Source organism: Nansenia antarctica (genome assembly GCF_963989245.1).
Source record: "Nansenia antarctica genome assembly, chromosome: 6".
NCBI lineage: Eukaryota > Metazoa > Chordata > Actinopteri > Argentiniformes > Microstomatidae > Nansenia > Nansenia antarctica.
In genome coordinates this window covers 69,312,015-69,339,019 of record NC_137676.1, presented here as the reverse complement: position 1 = coordinate 69,339,019, position 27,005 = coordinate 69,312,015, and positions in this window count along the sequence as shown.

The window sequence follows — 27,005 nt, the reverse complement described above, 5'->3', positions numbered from 1 at the left end:
ATCGTGGAAGAGGGGCGAGGATGCGGGGAGGAAGGGTAAGGGGACAAAACAGGGGAAGAGGAAGAAGAGGCCAAGTACATAGGCAGATTCCTGATTAAATTAGGGCAATTGTGGACCATGTTGTCAATCACGGCCTCACAATGGCTGAGGCTGGCCGAAGGGTGCAGCCAAATGTTGGGAGAACCACTGTAAATTCAATTATTCAAGCATTTTGTCAGGAGAACAGGTGTGTATATTGGACAGTAATTCAGCACTAAATCTGCACTGCACTACTGTCATTGTGTCATACATGAAGCTTACAGTGGGACAAGAACTTGTCACTTTTTACATTTTACATTTAGACTTACAGCTTTACTGCAGCACAGATGTACTGTACTGTAGTGTAAAGTAGTGTTACAGTAAAGATTTGCCATATTTACAGTATGATAATGTACTGCAGCATTTTACAAGTGGGAAGCACTGTTATTGTACACTACAGTAATATGGGTTAAAGCAGTATATCTCATGTTTACTGTACATTACTGTCATTTTACTCTGCACCACATAGACAAGACAAGACAACCTTGCAAAGGTGGAAAAGGGCCCCTTTTTACTCCACAACAAGAGGAAGCCATTTGTGCAATGGTGATTGCAAACAATGCCATAAGGTTGAGAGAGATACAAGCGCTGTTATAGAGGATGACAATATCTTTGGGAATATTGAATCTGTTTCAATCGCTACAATTGACAGAGTGCTCAGGAGAAATGAAATGCGCATGAAACAATTGTACTATGCCATTTGAACGGAACAGCGACAGAGTGAAGGAGATCCGTCACCAGTATGTACAGGTAAAACATTTATGTGTTCTATGCATACTCTAATGTCCAGTACTGTAAACTGGTTACTTTGTGTAGTGCCATGCAGTACACTTACATGACAATTCATACTGTACAATATGTTGTCCAAAATGCATTATGTTACACAGGAAAAGTTTTAATAGTTTTTTTCTCTCTCTCTATTCTGGGATAAAGCATGTACTGGAGGTGGAGGCCAGGGAACCGCTGCACACATTCATATACGTTGATGAGGTGAGTTTCAATCTGGCAAAAGGTAGAAGGCGTGGAAGAAATCGCATTGGACAGAGAGCAACCATTGATGTCCCAGGCCAACGAGGAGGGAATATTACAATGTGTGCAGCCATCTCAGAAAACGGCGTCCTCACCCATATACCCTGTCTTGGTCCATACAACACACAACATCTGCTGACTTTTTTAGACATTCTTTACAGGGACATAATCCCTGAGAATGAGAGGGGTCTAAATGTTTTATGGCGTCAGGTTTCTATCAAAAGTCTCGCGAGCATATATAAGTTCCACACGCGCAGATATTAACTTCGCAAGTTTCACACGGTCATAAATCGACCTCGTGGGCGCGCAGTTGTGTTTAACACGCCCATACATTTATTTTGCGTGCGCGCAGTTAAGTTTTGCGCGCGCGAGTTTCTCTCTGCCTCCCGCGGTCAACTTTTTACAAATTACAAAAATGTATACATTTATTTCGGTCAACTTTGTTACGCGAGGGGTTCATTTCTGCTCGAGGAGATCACGTGACTTCTGACAATTTGGGGCGGATACCTAGATACCGAGATACCAGTAGATACCCTTTTATGACTGGTCACTGTCAACGCGAACCACACCCACACGGACGTCATCGTGGCTTGATTGACAGCTGTCGTGAAGAGTGAATGAGGTGTTGAACAGAAGACAAGAACAGAAGAGAAGAGAGCTAGCGTATCTGGGTAAGTCTAAATGTCTCTGCGCAATTCAGAACTCAATTGCCAGCAAAGTATGTATTTGCAAAAGATGTACGTTTTTCTTAAGTAACATACCATACTTTCCTAAATGTTCAGAAATACGTTGCTAGCCTAATGGCGTCATACTAGCCAACTGTCAAGTTAGCCATGATGCTGTAGCAAGCAAGGAGCTAGGATGCTTCACTTGTTCATGTTAGCTTGTAATCAGTAATAATGTGCTTACGAGTGAATGTCCAGTAAATGTGTGTTTAGCTATGTTAAGGATAATATTCTACGTGTTTGTTGATGTGTTGAGCCGAATCTGAGAATTGCAAACCTTAGTTACAGTTGTTCTCAATTGCTTTGGTGCATTTCTCTGATCAGAATTGAAATTCTCATAACTGTTAGTTCAACCTCCACAACATTTAGTCATTTGTGCACATCATAGTAGCAGTTTCTCATTCCTTCAAACAAATTGCAAATGCTTTTGGGCATGCATCAATTGCTGTCATACAATTCTCTGCTGTTTTATAACATTATCATTTGCTTATGTCATGTCAGTCAAAATGAACTATACTTTTGGATGCTTAATAGTCATTCCCTATCAAACTAATAGTCCTCATTTCATTGCTTGAGTCATTACATCCAAAAATGTTGAACAAGTTGTCAAAATCTGTCAAGAAAATTCTATACATTTCTTTATCATTTTTTCCTGAAAAAACTATTTCTCTCAGCTTTCACTGATGAGGAGGAGTGTGTGAAGCATTGATTGTAACCAATGATAAGCCACTTCTCCACAGTCACTCAGAGCTGAGTCCCATGAACCCTCAATTGGCAAGCATATATGAACCGAGCAGGACATAGTGTGTACCATTTTGACAATACTGTGACACAGAAATTGAAGGTCAGCATCGTGGAAGAGGGGCGAGGATGCGGGGAGGAAGGGTAAGGGGACAAAACAGGGGAAGAGGAAGAAGAGGCCAAGTACATAGGCAGATTCCTGATTAAATTAGGGCAATTGTGGACCATGTTGTCAATCACGGCCTCACAATGGCTGAGGCTGGCCGAAGGGTGCAGCCAAATGTTGGGAGAACCACTGTAAATTCAATTATTCAAGCATTTTGTCAGGAGAACAGGTGTGTATATTGGACAGTAATTCAGCACTAAATCTGCACTGCACTACTGTCATTGTGTCATACATGAAGCTTACAGTGGGACAAGAACTTGTCACTTTTTACATTTTACATTTAGACTTACAGCTTTACTGCAGCACAGATGTACTGTACTGTAGTGTAAAGTAGTGTTACAGTAAAGATTTGCCATATTTACAGTATGATAATGTACTGCAGCATTTTACAAGTGGGAAGCACTGTTATTGTACACTACAGTAATATGGGTTAAAGCAGTATATCTCATGTTTACTGTACATTACTGTCATTTTACTCTGCACCACATAGACAAGACAAGACAACCTTGCAAAGGTGGAAAAGGGCCCCTTTTTACTCCACAACAAGAGGAAGCCATTTGTGCAATGGTGATTGCAAACAATGCCATAAGGTTGAGAGAGATACAAGCGCTGTTATAGAGGATGACAATATCTTTGGGAATATTGAATCTGTTTCAATCGCTACAATTGACAGAGTGCTCAGGAGAAATGAAATGCGCATGAAACAATTGTACTATGCCATTTGAACGGAACAGCGACAGAGTGAAGGAGATCCGTCACCAGTATGTACAGGTAAAACATTTATGTGTTCTATGCATACTCTAATGTCCAGTACTGTAAACTGGTTACTTTGTGTAGTGCCATGCAGTACACTTACATGACAATTCATACTGTACAATATGTTGTCCAAAATGCATTATGTTACACAGGAAAAGTTTTAATAGTTTTTTTCTCTCTCTCTATTCTGGGATAAAGCATGTACTGGAGGTGGAGGCCAGGGAACCGCTGCACACATTCATATACGTTGATGAGGTGAGTTTCAATCTGGCAAAAGGTAGAAGGCGTGGAAGAAATCGCATTGGACAGAGAGCAACCATTGATGTCCCAGGCCAACGAGGAGGGAATATTACAATGTGTGCAGCCATCTCAGAAAACGGCGTCCTCACCCATATACCCTGTCTTGGTCCATACAACACACAACATCTGCTGACTTTTTTAGACATTCTTTACAGGGACATAATCCCTGAGAATGAGAGGGGTCTAAATGGAGACCATCTGAACAAGTATGTTGTTGGGATAATGTGCGTTTTCACCACTCAGATCTGGTCAGACAGTGGTTTGCAGCACATGAAAGGATGCTGGTGGAATATCTCCCTCCCTACTCCCCATTCCTGAATCCAATAGAGGTGTTTTTCTCTGCCTGGAGGTGGAAGGTATATGACCGGCATCCACATACCCAAATGGCCTTGCTAGCGGCCATGGATGCAGCATGTGATGACATCACAGCACAGCCCTGCAGAGGGTGGATTCGCCACTCAAGGAGATACTTTCCTCACTGCATTGTCAGGGATGATATTCGCTGTGATGTCGATGAAAATATTTGGCCAGACAGACAGGAACGTCTGGATGTGAATGAATGATTTACAGTACTGTGCATGTTGTATGTTCCAATTCAGTTCCAATATGTACTGCAATATTGTTTACAGTTGTACACAGCTCTACCCAAAGGGTATTTCTTATGTTTGTGGTAAATAAGTTTGTATTTTTCTTTTGCACAATGCTGTGAACAAATTAGAATTGCAAAGCGCATATGCAGTAAAAATGTGAAACATAACTATTCAGTGTCTTGTACTCATTTACCTCACTAAATACAGTAATGTGTAACCCACTGTAGATTTCAAATGGCTGTGCAAATAGTGTATAGTACTGTCTTGAGCATTTTCAGGTAGTGTCACCAAGATCTGACTTTTTTGCATTGGAAAACACTTACAGAGTGAACTGTCATAATGAAAACATGACAAAGCCATTTGACTATCTTGTTCATAAACAATGGTGTCAGGACTTTTCATTTTGATGACACTGACACTTTCATTGACATGAATACTTGCTTTTGAGGAATGAACTATCCATTTTGAGCAAGTGACACGCTTTTGCAGGTTAACACCTAGGTTTTGCAGTTTGTACTAATTGTTCTGAGAAATGCACTAACTGTGGTGCAAATGTTAATAGTGATGTGAGAAATGCACCAAAGCGACTGAGAAAAACTGTATTGTATTGAGAATAGATAAGAAGATTGGGATTGGTGCTGGCAGAGAAGGATCTAGCACTAATGGTGGTCTAATGGTTCCTATTGTGGTTGTGATTCATCTTAAATCTATATTCATCATTATGGTCATTATTATTATGATCATTAGGCCTCAGACAACAAGAGGGCTAGTGCAGGGAGATAGATTGATTGTTTATTGAAAACCTTTATTGTCCCCAATGGGGAAATGTTGTTGTCAAACAGCTCAGTTAGGGCAGAAAACATTCAATACAGAAAACAGAAAACATTCAATAAAATACATAAAACAGTGCAGGCTCAATAAGTAAAAAGTTCCAAGTTCCAAAGTTCCAGCTCCAGGTCTCCCCCACCCTGCAGGGCCTGGTTGTAGAGTCGGAGTGCAGCTGGAACAAAGGACTGTCCAAATCTTTTTGTACTTTGACGGGGGAGAACAAATCTGTGGCTGAACTTGCTCCTCATCCCCGCCAGCTCGCAGTACATCGGGTGGGAGGGATTGGCCAGCATGGCCGCCAGTTTTTTCCCCATCCTCTGTTCTGCCACCACCTCTAGGCTGTCCAGCCCGGTCCCCACCACAGAGCTGGCCTTCTTCACCAGTTTGTTTAGCTTCGCAGCATCCCTGGCACAGATGTTTCCACCCCAGCAGGCCACGGCGAAGAACAGAACGCTGGCAACCACCGACTGATAAAACATTTGCAGCAGCTTGTTGCAGACACCGAAAGACCTCAGCCTTCTCAGGAAAAACAGTCTGCTCTGCCCTTTCCTGAGAAGAGCCTCGGTGTTGTCAGTCCAGTCCAGTTTGTTATTAATTTGTACTCCCAGGTACCTGTAGGAGTCCACCCTCTCGACTTCCACCCCCTTGATGGTGATGGGGGCTGGGGTCCTTCTCTTCCTCCTAAAATCCACCACCAACTCCTTTGTTTTGCTGGTGTTAAGCAAAAGGTAGTTGGTGTCGCACCACTGCACAAAGTTCTCCACCAGGGCCCTGTACTCCTCATCCCTGTCGTCTGTGATGTAACCGACGATAGAGGAGTCATCAGAAAACTTCTGCAGGTGGCACTGGTCGGAGCTAAACAAGAAGTCGGAGGTATAGAGGGTGAAGAGAAAGGATGACAGAACAGTTCCCTGGGGGGCACCGGTGTTGCACACCACCACCTCAGACTGACAGCCCTGCAGTCTCACATACTGACGCCTGTCTGTGAGGTAGTTGTGGATCCAAGCCGTCAGGGAGTCCTCCACACACATCACTGCTAGTTTGTCAGCCAGCAGTGATGGCTTGATAGTGTTAAATGCACTGGAGAAGTCGAAGAACATGGTCCTCACCATGCTCTGTGGCCTCTCCAGGTGTGTGTAGGCCCTGTGCAGCATGTAAATGATGGCATCCTCCACCCCCATGCTCTCCTGGTATGCAAACTGCCGGGGGTCCAGGAAGTCCTTCACCTGGGGCTTAGATAGATAGATAGATAGATAGATAGATAGATAGATAGATAGATAGATAGATAGATAGATAGATAGATAGATAGATAGATAGATAGATAGATAGATAGATAGATAGATAGATAGATAGATAGATAGATAGATAGATAGATAGATAGATAGATAGATAGATAGATAGATAGATAGATAGATAGATAGATAGATAGATAGATAGATAGATAGATAGATAGATAGATAGATAGATAGATAGATAGATAGATAGATAGATAGATAGATAGATAGATAGATAGATAGATAGATAGATAGATAGATAGATAGATAGATAGATAGATAGATAGATAGATAGATAGATAGATAGATAGATAGATAGATAGATAGATAGATAGATAGATAGATAGATAGATAGATAGATAGATAGATAGATAGATAGATAGATAGATAGATAGATAGATAGATAGATAGATAGATAGATAGATAGATAGATAGATAGATAGATAGATAGATAGATAGATAGATAGATAGATAGATAGATAGATAGATAGATAGATAGATAGATAGATAGATAGATAGATAGATAGATAGATAGATAGATAGATAGATAGATAGATAGATAGATAGATAGATAGATAGATAGATAGATAGATAGATAGATAGATAGATAGATAGATAGATAGATAGATAGATAGATAGATAGATAGATAGATAGATAGATAGATAGATAGATAGATAGATAGATAGATAGATAGATAGATAGATAGATAGATAGATAGATAGATAGATAGATAGATAGATAGATAGATAGATAGATAGATAGATAGATAGATAGATAGATAGATAGATAGATAGATAGATAGATAGATAGATAGATAGATAGATAGATAGATAGATAGATAGATAGATAGATAGATAGATAGATAGATAGATAGATAGATAGATAGATAGATAGATAGATAGATAGATAGATAGATAGATAGATAGATAGATAGATAGATAGATAGATAGATAGATAGATAGATAGATAGATAGATAGATAGATAGATAGATAGATAGATAGATAGATAGATAGATAGATAGATAGATAGATAGATAGATAGATAGATAGATAGATAGATAGATAGATAGATAGATAGATAGATAGATAGATAGATAGATAGATAGATAGATAGATAGATAGATAGATAGATAGATAGATAGATAGATAGATAGATAGATAGATAGATAGATAGATAGATAGATAGATAGATAGATAGATAGATAGATAGATAGATAGATAGATAGATAGATAGATAGATAGATAGACAGACAGATAGATAGATAGATAGATAGATAGATAGATAGATAGTTAGATAGTAGATACATAGATAGATATGTAGATAGATAGATAGATAGATAGATAGGTAGATAGATAGATAGATATGTAGATAGATAGATAGATATATAGTAGATAGATAGATAGTAGATAGATAGATAGTGCAGGGAGATCTGTCTGTCACCTGAGTCCAAGGAACGACCAGGAGTCCGTAGTAGCTGCAGTTTAAGGGTGTTTATTTAACTAGGATAAAAACATTGCTACATAGATGGTAGGCTATTTCATGGACTAGAAAGATGGTACATGGCGTTAGCGTAGCGCGGTCAACAGACATTTCGACATCCTCAACTCACCCTCTCTCTGTGCAAACAAACAGTCTGCTTCCTTCCCAGTATCTTGGAAGATTCAATACACTTGATAGAGTATGCACATAGTTTTTACATATCCAGTCCTTTCATATCTGTAAGGAGGAGATGTATCATAAAGGAAGACATGAGACCAACATCATGTAATTACTGTGGTATTATAGACTAAATGAATAGGTAAGCTGTATGATAATGACAGCAACACTTCTATAACGAATGCAATAAGTTGTCCCAAAGATAGCATACGTATACAAGGAAGCACAACATAATGTAATCAAACCACATTCATGTTGTCTCATGCTGGGAACCTAGAAAACAGCCCCTAGCTCGTGATACATACTGTTACATTATTCCTCAACATTTCGTCCAAGGGGAATAGGGAGGATACTGTCATGGAACGGTTTCCATGTATTGTTTGAGTCCTTTTCTGCCACTATGGGGCGTAGTTGTTTTTGTCTTTGGAGTATTTCGCCTCGGCCATCTTGTGGCGTTTTGTTTACTGCTGTTTATTGCTCCGCACTTCCTGGTTTCTATGACAACAAGAAAACTATCGTTTTTTGACTATCGTTCAATGTTCTTGCCCCATCGTTGGTCATTGTTTGGTTTCTGTTAGTTTTTTTACCCTTTCAGTGGCAATATCTGTAAGTTGAATTGTTTTCCATTATTGTTATATGTCTGTCTTTGGATGTTTGGTTATATTTACTGCACATTGTAATGATTAGCATTCAAGCTATTGTCGTGTTTTGTCCGTTAGAGTAACTTGCTCGTCTGATGTGCCACGTGGGTATAATGACTCACACGACAAGGGATTCTCCGTTTCTGGTTCTTTAGTGAACTTCTTCAATAATACACAATACAAGATACAACTAATTGTGTCCCAGATGGCAGGTTAATAGATGACGGGAACACTAGCTCTAACCTAGGTAACGAGCTATATCTCTCTCTGTCTGGGTGATCATGTGACATACAGTAACCAATCAACAATAACGGTAACATCATCAACAACAACAACAACAACAACAACAACAACAACAACAACAACAGGGAAAGCCATCCATGGTGGACTGTCTCACAATACTAATAATAATTTGTTTTAGGTTGCCAGCTAGTGCATCGGTGATCACTGGAGGGATATGGACAGTCCTGAAGGTGACGACAGGTAGGTGAACCACTAATTTGTCTGGATGTTTTTTTTAATGCTGATTTAGAGTGTGTGCTTTGAAAATGTAGACATTTATTCAGCATGCGTCAACCAATGGCCACATAACTTGCCCGGAGGTTCGTGCGGTTCGTGCGGTTCGTTCCTCTCTACTACATTACAAGGTGGAATATAAAGAGGCAGGATTGGATGGCTGGTCTACCATGTTAACAAAGGGGGATGAATGTTTCTGTGATATCACCCCGCCTCTCAGTACCTGCTACAGAGTCAGAGTGTCTGCTGTCCACAGAGAGGGAGACACTAGTGAACCCAGCTTGGAAACACAGGTCCCTGTAAATGGTGAGCAACAAGACCTAAGCCCAACACAGTTTCTGCCTATTTGTAATGTTTAGGTTAAATATCATCTTACTGACCTGAGTTGTCCTAAGAGGCCAATAGTGAAATCCTCTCCTTTCAAGACCCTGTGTAATAATACTTGGTTTGACATAATGAAGTATGTCATGTTACATATTTGCAAAAATTGTATGAAATTCTGAATTTAAAAGGTGAAGTTGTAGAAATAAAAAAATGGAAAGTATGGGAACATTATTGATTGTGTGCATCGTGAATATCTTTTCATTTGGGGGAAATAATAATATTATATTCAGGCAACAAACCTAAGAAGAATAGAATCATTTGAATTGATTATTTTTGCAGTCTGGTCCATAGACCTCTCAGAGAGAAAGGCCTCCCTGCTCCTAGAAGTGCTGAAACTCCAACCAGAGAAGAAACCAGTACATCTGGAGGGCTGGTCAGATGAAGAGAGTGAAGTGAGGAGTTTCCTTCAGTGCCTGCCCTACATCTCACAGCTCAGGTGAGTGGGTTTATTAAAGTAGTTCCTACTTTGTATGTGAAGTGCGGAATTAAAAGTGTCTAACAACGTTGCCACTATTTAGGCTTTGCATTTGAATTGGACAGACCAGTCTCAGGAGTTAATTATTTTGTTTGGCATTATTTCACTGATTATAGATCACTTGTGGAATTCTACTTGACGGCCATTATTCTTGATTGAAAATAATGGCTCTACTTTGATCTGTTATAGCTGCTCATCATGTGGTCAAGTCACCTTTCCTTTGGTTTTGTCCACTTTTTTCATGCCACTGTTTAGGTTTCATTGCTGTTTAACTGTTGAGTCTCAATCATTCTCTCTTCTTTATGCTCAACAGTTGTAATGATAAGTTTGATAAGAAGTTCCTGGGGAAGCTCTTCTGTCAAGCAGCAGAGTGGGAGGAGCAGACAGGAGAGAAGACACTGAAGCTGTTGTCATCAGTGTGCAGTTACAGCACTTTCCCCCTCCGTGATGAAAACGGTCCACTTCAATGTGATTTCCTGCTGGACCTGTACTCCCATGTGAAGGACTATGAGATTCAAACAGGCAGGAGTGTCCTTCCAGCATTACAGACAGTTTACCAGTCAGCTCCTGGCATTACAGAAGGTGCATTTATGCTTTTTTCACATATATATGAACAAAACAAGTACAATACAAATGCAAAAACAGGCAAAAAAAGGGGACAGAACTCCCTTCCTGACAGACCAGCGCTTTGAGATCTGGTGAACCAATCGACTTCAGAAATAATGATGTTCTGGTCGGCACTTAGTATATTATTAGTTATGGTGCTACTACTTCCAATGTCTGAACGTTGAATATTTCTCTTGTTTTACCCAAATGTCTGTAGCTACCTTGCAATGGACGCCAGAGTTCAGTGGCTGTAATCCGTTCCTTGAATGTACAAAATAAATCAGTGTGTTTTGCCGGTGTAGTGGGAAAAATCTTACAATGTCTTGGCAGGACACAGTTCCTGTCTTTGTGAACAAAGGCCATTGGTGGGGGCAGGGGGGGGGAGAAAAAAGGGTTGATAAGGAGGCTGGGAAGGGAGCTGGGGAGAGTGAATCTGGGTTGTTGTGTATGGTTGTTGACTAACCTGTATGTTGCTTACAATAATAAAGCGCTTCTATGATAACATGATCATTTCTCTCGTGCTCTGTTCTGATATTCATTTGGGATCCATTCAGTCCACGACACCGGCTAATGGGATTAAGCTACCTTCAGCAACACATGCCACCTGCGCGCAGTGAACCGAGGCTGCGTTCGTAAACTCGCTCTGGACATCTGATCAGCACTCATGGAATGCCTCTTGACGGTGAACACAGTGTGCGCTCCGGCGCTCTCAGAGCAAATCTACGAACGCACCCCGTGTGAGCGTTCCGTGACCAGTCGCTTTTTCTCGCCTTTCACATTCCTCTCTCTCTCTGCCTCGGTCTCGTCGGTGTTTATATATATATAGCCTATATACAGTATATATATTATTTATTTTTTAAAGGGAAATAACAACCGCCGCCAAACTGAGTTTAGGAGAGTTGTTTTCGCGTTACCTGAGAGACGGTATGCCCCCCTGCCTCCATTCCCAAGTGCTGGAGTTAATGTCAGCGGATGGAGGAGCGACTCCCGGTGCGACTCCCCCCTGCTGCTCTGGGAGAGAGCTCTCTACGCCCTGGGAGGGAGGGGGGAGAGAGCTCTCTACGGCCGGGGAGGGAGGGGGGAGAGAGCTCTCTACGGCCGGGGAGGGAGGGGGGAGAGAGCTCTCTACGCCCGGGGAGGGAGGGGGGAGAGAGTTCTCTACGGCCGGGGAGGGAGGGGGGAGAGAGCTCTCTACGGCCGGGGAGGGAGGGGGGAGAGAGCTCTCTACGCCCGGGGAGGGAGCGGGGAGAGAGCTCTCTACGCCCGGGGAGGGAGCGGGGAGAGAGCTCTCTAGCCCGGGGAAGGAGGGGGGAGAGAGCTCTCTACGGCCGGGGAGGGAGGGGGGAGAGAGCTCTCTACGTCCGGGGAGGGAGGGGGGAGAGAGCTCTCTACGGCCGGGGAGGGAGGGGGGAGAGAGCTCTCTACGCCTGGAGAGGGAGGGAGGAGAGAGCTCTCTACGACCGGGGAGGGAGGGGGGAGAGAGCTCTCTACGGCCTGGGAGGGAGGGGGGAGAGAGCTCTCTACGCCCGGGGAGGGAGGGGGGAGAGAGCTCTCTACGGCCGGGGAGGGAGGGGGGAGAGAGCTCTCTACGGCCGGGGAGGGAGGGGGGAGAGAGCTCTCTACGGCCTGGGAGGGAGGGGGGAGAGAGCTCTCTACGTCCGGGGAGGGAGGGGGGAGAGAGCTCTCTACGGTATGCTCCAGTCTCTCTCCCCGTTATGAGTGACTCAATTAATTTAGATAGACCAGTTGAAGTTTTCCCAATTGTCCCATTGTGATGCAATAATCCGTCGCACCACAAACTTTTACAAAATTTGCTAAATTTCACAGTGCGACAAAACTCGCACGCCGTGTGCTTTGTCCCATTCAAAACGAATGGAATCGAATTTTGGCCTTTAGTGTTACTTTAACACTGCAAGATTTACTGTGTAAATGAATAGATGAATGTGCAACAATTGTGTAGATGAATGTGCAACAATACTATGTGCAATATGACAACCCTTGTGTACATAAGGTTCAGATATAGGACAAGTTAGGATATTTATAGCATAGCATAGAGTACAGCACAGTGTTTTATCGTATAGTATAGTAGTATAGTATAGTAGATAGTGTACATAGCCTTTATTTATGTAAACCAGCTCTTTTCCCATTTTTACTAGGCCCTCTTGTTTTTAGTCTTTTTTCCTAGCACCAGGGGAGCCCCCCCCTCCTAAATTTCGTTGTATTGGTCCTGTACTGTATTAATGACAATAAAGACCATTCATTCATTCATTCATTCTGATAGGTTCAAATTAAGCCACCCCCCCCCACCTCACTTTTCTATTAAATGTAACATAGGTCTACTGATATTTATACTGGACTTTTTTTTTTTTTTCAAACCACTGGGTTATAGAAAAGCTATTAATTATTTCAAAAAACTCTTCCTGCTAAAAATGTAGCCGGTCCGCTTCAGATCCCCACTAATCTGTTGCTCCTTATAATTAAGCCTCGGCTACCGCGCTTTGGAAACGAAGACGTCAGAAGCGGACACTTCATCGCCTTTCCCTGCAGCAGACATTCTCGCCGGGCGCGGTGGCGCGTGCCTGTAATCCAAGTCACCGGGAGGCTGAGGTTGGCGGATCGAATGAGCTGAGGAGCTCTGGGCTGTAGCGGCCCATGTCGAACGGGTGTCGTTACATCCACACTAAGTTCGGTATCGATATGGTGCTCCTGGGGGAGCCCGGGACTACCAGGTCGTCTAAGGAGGGGTGCACCGGCCCAGGTCGGAAACGAAGCAGGTCAAAGCCCCCGTGCCGTCCAGTAGTGGGATAGCGCCTGTGAGTGGACGCTGCAGTGCAGCCTTGACAATAGATCGGAACCCAATCTTTTGTATTCTCAATGTTTTTCCCATACATTATATATCATGTATGTTTGATTTTACATGTTCATATTTATCATATAAAATGACATTGTTTCTCCACAGTTACTGACCAGTCTGTGTTTGAGTTGTTTCTGTAGAGTAAATGTGTGTGCGTGTATGTGCGCGTGTCCGTCCATATTTGTCTGTTGGGGGGGGTTCTTCTTTTGGTTCTACACTCCCAAAAAGTTTGGATTTGAAATCAAACAATTACTATGAGACACCCAGCGTAGCCTATAGCCTATACATTATATTAATTGATCAATTATATTATAGGCTATATGAATAACTGAAAGAATGTAGTCCAGAAGAACAGGAAGTCTGTAGGCTCTGTCTGCTGTAAACAATAGCCCTGAGGTGAGGTAGGCTAGTAGTATCTCTGTACGAGGGGGGGGGGCACTAGTGGGTGGTTCTGCCCCTGCGGAGGACAGCTGATCGGACCGGCCTGTTCTTGGGCGAGTAGCTGGTCGTGGAGGGTGACGCGGTGGCCGGGCGGGAGGGGGTGGAGGAGGTGACGTTGAAGGGACAAAAAGCTAGAATAACAGGAGAATTATAGTTCGTATAGCCTGTTGCAGTGTATAGGGGAGGCTATTGTGTTTTTACAGACCTGAAACACGTTTTGTATTCGTATGTAGGCTATAGGTATACATTACTCTGATGGGTTCAAATTAAGACCCCCCCCCCACCCCCCCCACCTCACTTTTCTACGAAATTGATATATAAATTATATTTATACTGGACATGTTTTGTTTTTTTCAAACCACTGGGTTATCGAAACACTATTCATTATTTCAAAAAACTATTTTTGTTAAAAATGTAGCCGGTCCGCTTCAGATCCCCACTAATGTGTTGCTCCTTCTTATAATAAAGCCTCGGCTACCGCGCTTTGGAAACGATGACGTCAGAAGCGGACACTTCATGGCCTTTCCCTGCAGCAGACATTCTCGCCGGGCGCGGTGGCGCGTGCCTGTAATCCAAGTCACCGGGAGGCTGAGGTTGGCGGATCGAATGAGCTGAGGAGCTCTGGGCTGTAGCGGCCCATGTGGAACGGGTGTCCACACTAAGTTCGGTATCGATATGGTGCTCCTGGGGGAGCCCGGGACTACCAGGTCGTCTAAGGAGGGGTGCACCGGCCCAGGTCGGAAACGAAGCAGGTCAAAGCCCCCGTGCCGTCCAGTAGTGGGATAGCGCCTGTGAGTGGACGCTGCAGCGCAGCCTTGACAATAGATCGGAACCCAATCTTTTCTATTCTCAATGTTTTTCCCATACATTATCATGTATGTTTGATTTTACATGTTCATATTTATAATAAAAAATGACATTGTTTCTCCACAGTTACTGACCAGTCCGTGTTTGTGTTGTTTCTGTAGAGTAAATGTGTGTGCGTGTGTGTGCGCGTGTCCGTCCATATTTGTCTGTTGGGAGGGGGGGTTCTTCTTTTAGTTCTACACTCCAAAAGAGTTTGGATTTGAAATCGAGTTTCAAATTGAGTGAGTGTGTGTGTGTGTGTGTGTGTGTGTGTGTGTGTGTGTGTGTGTGTGACATTGTCCATGTCTGTTTGTGAATGCATCCCATCTGTGCCTTCAGTATTTGTGTCCTTGTATACTTGTTTCTATGTGGACAGAAATAAATGATTAAAATGTGTGTGTGTGTGTGTGTGTGTGTGTGTGTGTGTGTGTGTGTGTGTGTGTGTGTGTGTGTGTGTGTGTGTGAGTGTGTGTGTGTGTGTGTGTGTGTGTGTGTGTGTTTGTGTGTTTTATGGCGTCAGGTTTCTATCAAAAGTCTCGCGAGCATATATAAGTTCCACACGCGCAGATATTAACTTCGCAAGTTTCACACGGTCATAAATCGACCTCGTGGGCCCGCGGTCAACTTTTTACAAATTTTCAATTTTTAAAAAATGTATACATTTATTTCGGTCAACTTTGTTACGCGAGGGGTTCATTTCTGCTCGAGGAGATCACGTGACTTCTGACAATTTGGGGCGGATACCTAGATACCGAGATACCAGTAGATACCCTTTTATGACTGGTCACTGTCAACGCGAACCACACCCACACGGACGTCATCGTGGCTTGATTGACAGCTGTCGTGAAGAGTGAATGAGGTGTTGAACAGAAGACAAGAACAGAAGAGAAGAGAGCTAGCGTATCTGGGTAAGTCTAAATGTCTCTGCGCAATTCAGAACTCAATTGCCAGCAAAGTATGTATTTGCAAAAGATGTACGTTTTTCTTAAGTAACATACCATACTTTCCTAAATGTTCAGAAATACGTTGCTAGCCTAATGGCGTCATACTAGCCAACTGTCAAGTTAGCCATGATGCTGTAGCAAGCAAGGAGCTAGGATGCGTCACTTGTTCATGTTAGCTTGTAATCAGTAATAATGTGCTTACGAGTGAATGTCCAGTAAATGTGTGTTTAGCTATGTTAAGGATAATATTCTACGTGTTTGTTGATGTGTTGAGCCGAATCTGAGAATTGCAAACCTTAGTTATTGTATTGAGAATAGATAAGAAGATTGTGATTGGTGCTGGCAGAGAAGGATCTAGCACTAATGGTGGTGGTGTAGTGACTACATTATGGGTTCATGTTCTCCTCTTACTGTTGGTTGTGTAGTGGGAGGGAACCAGTTCTGGCACTAGGGGCAGAGGGGAGGATTATTAACGTTGCAACTTCCTGTTTAGACACAACAGTTTTGGTGATCCATTTTCTGGTCCTGTACGGAGAGTACAAGTTGTTATTTTGATTAAACAGTTATCATTACGTTGCCTACGTCTTTCCTTTTTCCTCCGGCACTACACTGACCCCGACGTGGATTTTTGTTAACGTAATTGTGTACAAAAACCAGCGAACGAACATTACAATCCTGCAAAATGTCCGGGCGAGGAAGACGTTCAAACCAGCGGCAGCCATCACCATCCCCTGTCAGGGTAACGCGTGGTGCGCACACTCCCACTCTCAAGCTACCAGAGTTCTGGGACTCAACGCCTGCTGCATGGTTTGCTATTGTAGAGGCACATTTCAACAAAAGTGACATCGATGACGACGACGACCGGTACAACCATGCTGTGGCAATGTTGGGCAGCTCCACCGCAGCTCGAGTGGTAGGTTTTTTGTCTGCTCCCCCGACGACGAACAAATATGAGCGCCTCAAGGCCCTGCTTCTAGAGACATTTGAACTGTCCACTGCGGAGAGGGTGCGTCGCCTATTTGCCATGTCGGACTTGGGTGACGAGAGGCCTTCTGCGCGCATGGAGAGGATGCTAAACCTGCTCGGTACAGAAGACCCCATGATCCTCTTCACAGAGCTGTTCATGCGCACATTGCCAGCTCAAGTTAGGATGGCGCTGGCCAACACCGCCATCATGGAGCCCCGCGCCCTGGCCAGGGAGGCGGACCGGTTCGTCTTGGCCATGCCTCAACGGTCCCCCGACCTGCTCGCTCCCGCGGCCGCCCCGCCACCCGACCGTCGCAGGAGAGCGAAGGATGACGCCAGACCTTCTGGCCAGCAGGGTAATGCTGCGGGCCATTGTTTCTACCACGCCACTTTTGGCGCCAAGGCCAAACGGTGCCGCTCACCCTGCACCTTCGGACCGACGGGAAACGGCGGGGCCGGCACTCAGTAGTGGCCCTGAGCGCTGGCGTCACCAACAGGCTGCTCTTCATACAAGACACCGCCTCTGGTCGCAGTTTCCTTTGTGACACAGGTGCCCAGTGGAGCATCATTCCGGCAGAGAGATCGGATGTGGCGAAGGAGGAGCGTGGTCCGCAGTTGGCAGGCGCGGACGGCACACCTATCTGCTCTTATGGCACTAGGGCGGTGGACGTGTGCTTCGGAGGGCAATGCTTTTCGTGGGATTTTGTCATAGCGGCTGTCACATTTCCCCTCCTTGGTGCGGATTTTCTGTGCGCCCACAACCTGTTGGTGGACGTGGGGAACAGGCGCCTGGTCAACTCACAGACTTTCGCTTCCTTCGCCTGTACGCAGGGGGAGGCGGTCTACAGCGGGTGGTCCAATACGCTCGCCGAAAGTGACCAGTACCTTCGGCTGCTCGCCGAATTCCCCGACCTTACCAAGCCCACCTTCTCCGCGCCCACGGTGAAACACGGAGTGGAGCACCACATCGAGACCGAGGGGCCTCCCCTCCACGCCAGGGCCAGGCGCCTCAACCCGGAGAAGCTGGCCATCGCCAGGGCGGAGTTTGCGCATATGGAGCAGGTGGGCATCGTTCGGCGCTCGAGCAGCCCCTGGGCGTCTCCCCTGCACATCGTCCCTAAGTCAGACGGCGGGTGGCGCCCATGTGGGGACTACCGCCGCCTCAACGACGCGTCCAAGCCTGACCGCTACCCGGTCCCACATGTCCAGGACTTTTCAGCGAACCTGGCAGGCAAACGCTTCTTCTCCAAAGTGGACCTGGTACGGGGGTACCATCAGGTGCCGGTGCACCCCGAGGACGTCCCTAAGACGGCCGTAATCACGCCATTTGGACTCTTCGAGTTTCTGCGGATGCCGTTCGGCCTGAAGAACGCGGCGCAGACCTTCCAACGCCTCATGCACTCGGTGCTCCGGGACCTACCATTCCTCTTCGTCTACTTGGATGACATCCTCGTCGCAAGCACCACGGAGGAGGAGCACCTGTCCCACCTCCGGGCCCTTTTCACACGGCTCAGCCAACATGGGCTGATTGTCAATCCGGCGAAGTGTGAGTTCGGACGGAACACCATCGACTTTCTCGGGCACCGGGTCTCCGCAGAGGGGGTGACCCCCCTCCCCTCGAAGGTGGAAGCTGTCGCTGCTTTCCCGCGCCCCAGCACAATCAGCGAGCTCAAGGGGTTCATCGGGATGGTAACCTTCTACTATCGCTTCCTCCACCACATCGCTCACATCCTGCGGCCTCTGTACGATGCCCAGAAGGGCAAGACTGAAGCAGCCGGTGGACTGGACGGCGGAGCGTGTCAAAGCCTTTCAGGACACCAAGGCGGCCCTGGCCCGCGCTGCCATGTTGGCCCACCCCTCGCCCTCGGCACCCACTGCTCTCACCACGGACGCCTCTGACTTTGCTGTGGGAGCGGTGTACGAACAGTGGGTTGGGGACGCCTGGCAGCCTCTTGCATTCTTCAGCCGCCAGCTGTCTCCCAGAGAGCAAAGGTACAGCACATTCGACAGGGAGCTCCTCGGGCTGTGGCTTGCTGTCAGACACTTCCGTTTTTTACTGGAGGGCCGCGAGTTTACGGCCTACGTGGACCACAAGCCACTCACGCACGCCATGTCCAAGGTGGCGGAGCCGTGGTCCGACCGCCAACAGCGCCAGCTCGCCTACATATCCGAGTTCACCACAGACATCCAGCACGTTGCTGGGAAGTCCAACCAGGTCGCGGATTGTCTCTCCAGGGCGGTGGTTGGTGCGGTCCAACTGGGTTTGGACTACGCGCGCATGGCTGCAGACCAGGCCGCCGACCCCGCCGTCCAGGCTCTCAAGTTGTCGGACACAGGACTGCGCCTAGAAGAGGTGGTTTTCGGTGACGCAGGGGCCACGCTCCTGTGCGACGTCTCCATGGGTCAGCCACGACCGGTGGTCCCCGCCAACTGGAGGCGCCCCGCCTTCGAGGCGATACACGGCTTGTCTCACCCTGGTAGGAAACCGTCCTCACGGCTGGTGTCAGAGAAATTCGTCTGGCATGGGCTCAAGAGGGATGTGAGGGCCTGGGTAGACACGTGCATCGCCTGCCAGCGCGCCAAGGTGCATCGACACGTCAAGGCCCCCCTGGAGCAGTTCTCTGTGCCTGAGCGGAGGTTCGATCATGTAAACGTGGACCTGGTAGGGCCGCTGCCCCCCTCGCACGGATACACCTATCTCTTTACCATGGTGGACAGGACTACTCGCTGGCCGGAGGCAGTTCCGCTCTCCTCAACGACAGCCCCCGACCTGGCCCGGGCGTTCATCGCGGTGTGGGTCTCCCGCTACGGCACCCCTGCTGATCTCTCCTCTGACCGTGGCTCACAGTTTACTTCAGAGCTGTGGGCAGCGGTGGCGGAGAATCTGGGGGTCAAGCTCCACCGCACAACCGCCTATCACCCGCAGGCGAACGGGCTCTGTGAGCGTTTCCATCGATCCATGAAGGCCGCCCTTCGAGCCAGCCTCACGGACAGCGACTGGCTTGACAAGCTGCCGTGGGTCATGCTGGGGCTCAGGACAGCGCCTAAGGAGGACCTCCAGTCGTCGTCCGCTGAGCTGGTGTTTGGACAGCCGCTGCGGGTCCCCGGTGACTTCATGCCCAAGTCAACGGAGCCCTGGTCCGCCGCCGCTCAGCGCGCCTCCCTGCTGGACAGCGCCAGGACCTTCGTCCCGGTCCCGACTACGCAGCATGGTGTCCCTACTTCGAGGCTGCCCCCGGAGCTGCACTCAGCGAGGTTCGTTTTCATTCGTCATGATGGCCACAGGACTCCACTACGTCCTCCTTATGACGGGCCTTTCCGTGTCATCGAGGCCGGAGCCAAGAACTTCATGGTTGACATGGGGGGTAGGCCTGAGTGTGTGTCCGTTGATCGCCTCAAACTGGCCCACTTGGACCTTGAACTGCCCCTGGACTTGGCCCTGCCACCGCGCAGAGGCCGGCCTCCAGTCCTACCTCCCCTGCCGCGCCCTGGCCATTCCCCCCTCCGACCCCGACAACCCCCCGCAGCTCGCGAGCCCCCGGTCGTCACTGCCCCCCGTCCTTCCCTGCAGGAGGACGTGATGGGCGATGTCACACCTCCTCCCGCACCTCCTGACTTTACCTACGATCGTAGGGGCCGGGCCATACGCCCTCCTCGCCGTGAGGATTTCCAATATTGAGGTGAACACTGGGGGGGCTGGTGTAGTGACTACATTATGGGTTCATGTTCTCCTCTTACTGTTGGTTGTGTAGTGGGAGGGAACCAGTTCTGGCACTAGGGGCAGAGGGGAGGATTATTAACGTTGCAACTTCCTGTTTAGACACAACAGTTTTGGTGATCCATTTTCTGGTCCTGTACGGAGAGTACAAGTTGTTATTTTGATTAAACAGTTATCATTACGTTGCCTACGTCTTTCCTTTTTCCTCCGGCACTACAGTCTAATGGTTCCTATTGTGGTTGTGATTCATCTTAAATCTATATTCATCATTATGGTCATTATTATTATGATCATTAGGCCTCAGACAACAAGAGGGCTAGTGCAGGGAGATAGATAGATAGATAGATAGATAGATAGATAGTGCAGGGAGATAGATAGATAGATAGATAGATAGATAGATAGATAGATAGATAGATAGATAGATAGTGCAGGGAGATAGATAGATAGATAGATAGATAGATAGATAGTGCAGGGAGATCTGTCCACCTGAGTCCAAGGAACGACCATGATTCCGTAGTAGCTGCAGTTTAAGGGTGTTTATTTAACTAGGATAAAAACATTGCTACATAGATGGTAGGCTATTTCATGGACTAGAAAGATGGTACATAGCGTTAACTCACCCTCTCTCTGTGCAAACAAACAGTCTGCTTCCTTCCCAGTATCTTGGAAGATTCAATACACTTGATAGAGTATGCACATAGTTTTTACATATCCAGTCCTTTCATATCTGTAAGGAGGAGATGTATCATAAAGGAAGACATGAGAAATTGGCTTATCTGTCAAGGCAATGGCCAGTGGTGGGGTCACAGTTTTGGGAACAGTACAGGCTAAACGAATAGGTGAGCTGTATGATAATGACAGCAACACTACTATAACGAATGCAATGAGTTGTCCAAAAGATAGCATATACGTATCTATACAAGGAAGCACAACATCATGTAATCAAACCACACTTGTGTTGTCTAATGCTGGGAACCTAGAAAACAGCAACTAGCAATACCAATGTAATGTTCACCACCTTTGTGTCCGTCACTTTCACCACTGTCGTATTAACGCACACAAATTAACAATAACACCACATCTATTTGGGATTGACGTAACTAAAATTCATGTAATACATGCTGTCCTCCAGTGCCTCCAGGCTGTTGTTGTACAGTAATAAGATGTAAAGGAATATCATCCAAATGCATCCTTTGAACAACAACATTCAAACCTGGCCATGTTCTGTTGAACAGCAATCCCCAAAGGTGCTTGGTGCAGGTAAACGGACTGAATTCTGCCCTGGTAGTTCCTGAGGTGTGTCTTGCCTGGTGATGGTGCAGTGCTCTGTCCCTGACCTTTTTTAAATTAACCAACATCATGTAATTACTGTGGTATTATAGACTAAATGAATAGGTAAGCTGTATGATAATGACAGCAACACTTCTATAACGAATGCAATAAGTTGTCCCAAAGATAGCATACGTATACAAGGAAGCACAACATAATGTAATCAAACCACATTCATGTTGTCTAACGCTGGGAACCTAGAAAACAGCCCCTAGCTCGTGATACATACTGTTACATTATTCCTCAACATTTCGTCCAAGGGGAATAGGGAGGATACTGTCATGGAACGGTTTCCATGTATTGTTTGAGTCCTTTTATGCCACTAGGGGGCGTAGTTGTTTTTGTCTTTGGAGTATTTCGCCTCGGCCATCTTGTGGCGTTTTGTTTACTGCTGTTTATTGCTCCGCACTTCCTGGTTTCTATGACAACAAGAAAACTATAGTTTTTTGACTATCGTTCAATGTTCTTGCCCCATCGTTGGTCATTGTTTGGTTTCTGTTAGTTTTTTTACCCTTTCAGTGGCAATATCTGTAAGTTGAATTGTTATCCATTATTGTTATATGTCTGTCTTTGGATGTTTGGTTATATTTACTGCACATTGTAATGATTAGCATTCAAGCTATTGTCGTGTTTTGTCCGTTAGAGTAACTTGCTCGTCTGATGTGCCACGTGGGTATAATGACTCACACGACAAGGGATTCTCCGTTTCTGGTTCTTTAGTGAACTTCTTCAATAATACACAATACAAGATACAACTAATTGTGTCCCAGATGGCAGGTTAATAGATGACGGGAACACTAGCTCTAACCTAGGTAACGAGCTATATCTCTCTCTGTCTGGGTGATCATGTGACATACAGTAACCAATCAACAATAACGGTAACATAAACAACAACAACAACAACAACAACAACAACAGGGAAAGCCATCCATGGTGGACTGTCTCACAATACTAATAATAATTTGTTTTAGGTTGCCAGCTAGTGCATCGGTGATCACTGGAGGGATATGGACAGTCCCGAAGGTGACGACAGGTAGGTGAACCACTAATTTGTCTGGATGTTTTTTTTAATGCTGATTTATAGTGTGTGCTTTGAAAATGTAGACATTTATTCAGCATGCGTCAACCAATGGCCACATAACTTGCCCGGAGGTTCGTGCGGTTCGTTCCTCTCTACTACATTACAAGGTGGAATATAAAGAGGCAGGATTGGATGGCTGGTCTACCATGTTAACAAAGGGGGATGAATGTTTCTGTGATATCACCCCGCCTCTCAGTACCTGCTACAGAGTCAGAGTGTCTGCTGTCCACAGAGAGGGAGACACTAGTGAACCCAGCTTGGAAACACAGGTCCCTGTAAATGGTGAGCAACAAGACCTAAGCCCAACACAGTTTCTGCCTATTTGTAATGTTTAGGTTAAATATCATCTTACTGACCTGAGTTGTCCTAAGAGGCCAATAGTGAAATCCTCTCCTTTCAAGACCCTGTGTAATAATACTTGGTTTGACATAATGAAGTATGTCATCATGTTACATATTTGCAAAAAATTGTATGAAATTCTGAATTTAAAAGGTGAAGTTGTAGAAATAAAAAAATGGAAAGTATGGGAACATTATTGATTGTGTGCATCGTGAATATCTTTTCATTTGGGGGAAATAATAATATTATATTCAGGCAACAAACCTAAGAAGAATAGAATCATTTGAATTGGTTATTTTTGCAGTCTGGTTCATAGACCTCTCAGAGAGAAAGGCCTCCCTGCTCCTAGAAGTGCTGAAACTCCAACCAGAGAAGAAACCAGTAAAGCTGAAGGGCTGGTCAGATGAAGAGAGTGAAGTGAGGAGTTTCCTTCAGTGCCTGCCCTACATCTCACAGCTCAGGTGAGTGGGTTTATTAAAGTAGTTCCTACTTAGTATGTGAAGTGTGGCATTAAACATGTCTAACAACGTAGCCACTATTTAGTCTTTGCATTTGAAGTTGACAGATCAGTCTTAGGAGTTAAATCATTTGTTTGGCATCGTTTCACTGATTATAGATCACTTCTGGAATTCTACATGACAGCCATTATTCTATATTGAATACCATGGCTGTACTTTGATGTGTTATAGCTGCTCATCAGGTGGTCAAGTCACCTTTCCTTTAGTTTTGTCCACTTTTTTCATGCCACTGTTTAGGTTTCATTGCTGTTAAACTGTTGAGTCTCAATCATTCTCTCTTCTTCATGCTCAACAGTTGTGATGATGAGTTTGATAAGAAGTTCCTGGGGAAGCTCTTCTGTCAAGCAGCAGAGTGGGAGGAGCAGACAGGAGAGAAGATACTGAAGCTGTTATCATCAGTGTGCAGTTACAGCACTTTCCCCCTCTCGTACAACTGGCTAAACCAATGTGATTTCCTGCTGGACCTGTACTCCCATGTGAAGGACTATGAGACTCAAACAGGCAGGAGTGTCCTTCCAGCATTACAGCCAGTTTACCAGTCAGCAGCTCCTGCAGTCTGGTCCATAGACCTCTCAGAGAGAAAGGCCTCCCTGCTCCTAGAAGTGCTGAAACTCCAACCAGAGAAGAAACCAGTACATCTGAAGGGCTGGTCAGATGAAGAGAGTGAAGTGAGGAGTTTCCTTCAGTGTCTGCCCTACATCTCACAGCTCAGGTGAGTGGGTTTATTAAAGTAGTTCCTACTTAGTATGTGAAGTGCGGAATTAAAAGTGTCTAACAACGTTGCCACTATTTAGGCTTTGCATTTGAATTGGACAGACCAGTCTCAGGAGTTAATTCTTTTGTTTGGCATTATTTTACTGATTATATATCACTTGTGGAATTCTACTTGACGGCCATTATTCTTGATTGAATACCATGGCTGTACTTTAATGTGTTATAGCTGTTTATCAGGTGGTCTAGTCACCTTTCCTTTGGTTTTGTCCACTTTTTTCATGCCACTGTTTAGGTTTCATTGCTGTTTAACTGTTGAGTCTCAATCATTCTCTCTTCTTCATGCTCAACAGTTGTAATGATAAGTTTGATAAGAAGTTCCTGGGGAAGCTCTTCTGTCAAGCAGCAGAGTGGGAGGAGCAGACAGGAGAGAAGATACTGAAGCTGTTATTATCAGTGTGCAGTTACAGCATTTTCCCCATCCTTTATAGTGGTGGTGATAATGATAAGTGTCAAAGTGATTTCCTGTTGGACCTGTACCTCCATGTGAAGGACTATGAGACTCAAACAGGCAGGAGTGTCCTTCCAGCATTACAGCCAGTTTACCAGTCAGCTCCTGCAGTTTGGTCCATAGACCTCTCAGAGAGAAAGGCCTCCCTGCTCCTAGAAGTGCTGAAACTCCAACCAGAGAAGAAACCAGTACATCTAAAAGGCTGGTCAGATGGAGAGAGTGAAGTGAGGAGTTTCCTTCAGTGCCTGCCCTACATCTCACAGCTCAGGTGAGTGTGTTTATTAAATTAGTTCCTACTGAGTATGTCATGTGCGGCATTAAAAGTGTCTAACAACTTTGCCCCTATTTAGCCTTTGCATATGAATTAGACAGACCAGTATCAGGAGTTGAATCATTTGTTTAACATTGTTTCACTGATTATAGATCACCTGTGGAATTAAACTTGATGGCCATTATTCTTGATTGAAAATAATGGCTCTACTTTGATCTGTTATAGCTGCTCATCATGTGGTCAAGTCACCTTTCCTTTGGTTTTGTCCACTTTTTTCATGCCACTGTTTAGGTTCCATTGCTGTTTAACTGTTGAGCCTCAATCATTCTCTCTTCTTCATGCTCAACAGTTGTTCTAGGTTTGGTAAGATGTTCCTGGGGAAGATCTTCTGTCAAGCAGCAGAGTGGGAGGAGCAGACAGGAGAGAAGACACTGAAGCTGTTGTCATCAATGTGCAGTTACAGCACTTTCCCCCTCCGTGATGAAAACGATCTACTTCAATGTGATTTGCTGCTGGACCTGTACTCCCATGTGAAGGACTATGAGACTGAAACAGGCAGGAGTGTCCTTCCAGCATTACAGCCAGTTTACCAGTCAGCTCCTGCTGTCTGGTACATACACCTCTCACAGAGAAAGGCCTCCCTGCTCCTAGAAGTGCTGAAACTCCAACCAGAGAAGAAACCAATAGAGCTGTGGGACTGGTCAGATGAAGAGAGGGAAGTGAGGAGTTTCTTTCAGTGTCTGCCCTACATCTCACAGCTCAGGTGAGTGGGTTTATTAAAGTAGTTCCTACTTTGGATGTGAAGTGCGGAATTAAAAGTGTCTAACAACGTTGCCACTATTTAGCCTTTGCATTTAAATTGGACAGACCAGTCTCAGGAATTAATTCATTTGTTTGGCATCGTTTCACTAATTATAGATCACTTGTGGAATTATACTTGACTACCATAATTCTTGATTGAATACAATGGCTGTACTTTGATGTGGTATAGCTGCTCATCAGGTGGTCAAGTCACCTTTCCTTTAGTTTTGTCCACTTTTTTCATGCCACTGTTTAGGTTTCATTGCTGTTTAACTGTTGAGTCTCAATCATTCTCTCTTCTTCAGGCTCAACAGTTGTGATGATAAGTTTGATAAGAAGTTCCTGGGGAAGCTCTTCTGTCAAGCAGCAGAGTGGGAGGGGCAGACAGGAGAGAAGATACTGAAGCTGTTATCATCAGTGTGCAGTTACAGCACTTTCCCCCTCTCGTACAACTGCTGTCTAAACCAATGTGATTTCCTGCTGGACCTGTACTCCCATGTGAAGGACTATGAGACTCAAACAGGCAGGAGTGTCCTTCCAGCATTACAGCCAGTTTACCAGTCAGCTCCTGCAGTCTGGTTCATAGACCTCTCAGAGAGAAAGGCCTCCCTGCTCCTAGAAGTGCTGAAACTCCAACCAGAGAAGAAACCAGTAGAGCTCGAGCTGTGGGACTGGTCAGATGAAGAGAGTGAAGTGAGGAGTTTCCTTCAGTGCCTGCCCTACATCTCACAGCTCAGGTGAGTGGGTTTATTAAAGTAGTTCCTACTTAGTATGTGAAGTGCGGCATTAAAAGTTTCAAACAACTTTGTCACTATTTAGACTTTGCATTTGTATTGGACAGACCAGTCTCAGGAGTTAATTCATTTGTTTGGCATCGTTTCACTAATTATAGATCACTTATGGAATTG